Source organism: Pinus tabuliformis, chromosome 8 (assembly GCF_031772625.1).
Source record: "Pinus tabuliformis cultivar Carrire ecotype Pingquan chromosome 8, CPIR1, whole genome shotgun sequence".
In the NCBI taxonomy this organism is placed as follows: Eukaryota; Viridiplantae; Streptophyta; class Pinopsida; order Pinales; family Pinaceae; genus Pinus; species Pinus tabuliformis.
The window spans coordinates 2080728362-2080732123 of NC_142294.1; positions in this window are offsets into that span (position 1 = coordinate 2080728362).

Genomic DNA, 3762 nt, shown 5'->3' on the forward strand with positions numbered 1-3762 from the left:
GAAGATGGTTTCCCGCACAAAGTTTGCATGGATATCAAACTTTGTGGGGCTTGAAGGATGGTTTAACATCAGATGTTGCATTCAAAGCAATGGTTTCTTGGTTGTCCCTTTGATAAATTTTCTTCTGCTTCTTCTTCTTCCCTTTCTTCTTCTTCTTAGCCACCTGGTTACTAGTACCAATACTTTCACCAAGCGAAGAGGAAGAAGGGGAGGAGGAAACAAATGAGGAAGAAGGCAAAGGGTCAACTAAAGGATCAACTGGAGGTTGATTTTGTCCAGTTGGAGGTGTACTCGATTGCGGAGAAATCACGACATTTTGAACCAAGGAGGTTGAAAACAACCAGACTGGCAAGCCAATGGTAAATCCCAGAAGGGACAATGTAGCCATATAAGGAGCACCAATATTTCTGAAAGAAGGAAAAGGACTAGGATTCCCATCAAAAGGAATTCCTTGATCGGTGGATTCAAGATTTGTCACCATATGTTTCAGCCTAAGATCAACTAACGAATAGGGATGTTATTTGCGGTCAATTAATTTTAACGACACATAGACACAACTTTGCTTTTTCAGTTTTAAAGAGTCGAGAAAAAGCTAAAGATGACTCTAGTCACCTTCGATTTTTAATGAGCCTGAAAGGACAAGTGCTCAGATGGACCTTTTCTTTTAGAGCGTCGAAAAATAACGAAAGTGACTACTCTGGAGAATCTAGACAAAGGTTTTACCAGACCAATCGCAAAACTGCAATATACACCTTGGTGATAAATTAAAGAGAAATTACCAAGGACTTATGTACAGTAGTCAATCTTCCCGAATGCTGTGTTCAGTGCATTGTGATTGATAAGGTGGTAGACTCGGTTTCCTATGGATAAAGGATTTAAGCCTATTGTGGTCTGTGAATATATATGTGACGGTACGGGGAGCACAAGTCCATGCTAGCACTTGTCGTATCAAAGAGGAGGAATCACCTAACCTTCAATGAAAATGATAGCCACTAGGTTTAACGATGTCGGAACATGTCTCTAGCATAGACCTCTAAATGTGTTGTGTTAGATTCCAATAAGTTCATTGAGGTTCATTTTAAAGTTTATCTTTATTAAAAGTTTTCCTTTGATGGTTCACCGTGAAATGTGATCTGAAATTCCTAAAGATGCAATCTACAATGACAAGCAATCTTTTTGTTTATTTGACCAATGAAAATCCTAACTACAAGGGATAGAGCATAGAAGCACTTTTTAAAGCAAACAACATAGAGCACACACTAATGCAATTTCCATAAATCATCTTTTTGCACACAAACAAAAAATGCCAAAATGAAAATGCATATATATTTTTTCAGCTCTCCTTAATGTGAATGATTCAGAAAGCAAAACTAAATGCAGCAATGACTCAAAATGTTTCACTCAAAATGACAATTTTCGAAAACTTTTCTTCAAAGAGAGAAAGGAAGACTGAAAACGACACTTTCAAACTTGAAGAAATATCTTTTCGACACTTTGAACAAACTCAAATAAAATCAAATGCACCAAAATAATTTAATCGATAGGCTATGAAGGAGGAATTTACGACACTTCACTTTTTCGATGAAAATTGAAGACTTTACTACACTTTTTCTATCGAAAATAACAAATCGATTAACACTAATTTTGACAATGGATTGTAAATGAAAAACAATCACACAAAAACATCCTCCAATCTTAATCTAAATAGAGGCTAAATTAAGTGTTAACAAGTCACTTCAATGATGAGGTATTGTTCAAATTCAGCAAGCAACCAAGCAAGTCTGAAAACTAGTCAAAAACCCTCAACTCCTAGATGGGAAATTGAGTTCAGTCAATCATCACACCTGGCCTTTGCAGACAGTTAGATGCATTGCACTTTTCACACTTGGGAAGTGAGATGCATATCAAGTCACAGTGGAAGACAATGTGATGGTCAGGGAGCGCTTCTGAAAATGGTTTTGGCTCAAATTTGCAGCAATTTTCAATGGATCAAGCTTGGTTTTGATGAACAATGATAAGCAAAGTATGATGGAATGTTCTAAGAGGTTACTGAGCTACTAAAATGGCATCTCGATGTGTTTTCAAGTCAAATGTTTAATTCATAAACTAAACCAGAGATTGACTGAGGCAACATTTATCTACTATGCAATTGCATAATAAGAGCGGTTTGAAAGCTTCCTGGCTAGCTTCAGACTCTGTCTATAGTATATATAATTCAACATAGAACAACAAATAGCAACAAAAAATCATCTGGTTTTCCCCAGCGGAGTCGCCAATTTGTTTACGGGAAACTTAGTGTCTTTTCGAACGACTAACCCTCTAGGTTTGGTAGCTAACCTAGAAACAACAGTTAAAGCAATTCAATATATTTCCTATGAGTGACAGATAAGAAAGAGATTATGAAAGACCAAGATGTAACTTTCACTTGAATCCTCGCTTGATCTCTCTCTCCTTTGGCCGATCCCGTAACTCCTCCCCATACTTAACACGCTTGGAGAGTACCTGCACAACTACAGAAACAAAGACATGTCAAAGCATAATGATCCATTACAGCATAAACATCATAGAATCATAAATATGATAAACAAATGAATGCATTTATAGTTAACAAAATCAATTGGGAAAAATCTTGAAGAACTTTATTGATATCAAGGATAATTACAACCCATAAGAAATATGATCTAGCGCCATCCTCCCAGCTTCAAGCCTTATTCACCTCATGAATCAGTAAGAACACACCAACAATATCACAATGCTCTTGCCTCAATACTGAAACTAGCAGCACTTCCTTACAACTCAGAATAATTATGACTTCTGATCTCTTGGATGGGAGATCCTTTTATAGATGATTTCAAGAGGGTGAGTCATCAATGGGGATGATGAATGCCATTCCATTTGTTGAAATTAGTTCCTGAAGAGAGGTGAATTGGAGATGATTTCCTAGTTCCTTTGGTCATCCTTGGGCGAGTTCAGAGAGGCAAGTGGCACAGGAGAAGTTTCTAGAAGATTCCATGAGCAACCAACTCACAAACTGTCTTGGAAGTTTGTCCAACCTCACCCATCGCGCTTACTAAAGGGCCAAGCTGCTATGCATTTCACTTAGATAGTGTAGCAGGTGAGATCCATCTCACTCTAACATAGGGCTTTCAGATATGGTTTAGTTTAGGCACTTTCTGGATGATCTCTGAGATGGAATTTTTGGGGAATGAGGCATTCAGATGACTAAGCTTCTTTAGGGTATAAAAAAACTCTTTTAGGGGTTGATGAGCCCTAATATCATCAACATATGAGTTTGGGGTTGATGTGCCCAAATATGTCTATAACAGTTGCCCCCTAAAGCATGAGGTCGTAAATGTTCATGTCGGGTGAAATGCTTTATCATGAGGATCAGAAGTTTCGAACTGGAAGGTGACCTACATAAATTACAATACAATACATCATGATAATATGATTTTTCATGAACTAGCTGAGGGAGGCATTCCCATGCTCAGCTTTATAAATTTTCATTTCATGTACATAGATCAGATAGTCATCTGCAGATACAGACTTGTGATTCTATAGATATAGAGTCATAATCCATGATTAGGATGACCATTTGTGTAGAGCCTTTGTACATTTGATGTTTTTGTATCCTTGAATATATCGCAGCCCAAATGGATGAAACTAGATCCAAGGTCTTGAAACTCATTCAATCTTCGTTCGATGTACAAGTCAAACCATGTGAAGAGATGTTTTGAGGTCGAACATGGAAAGACATTGCCT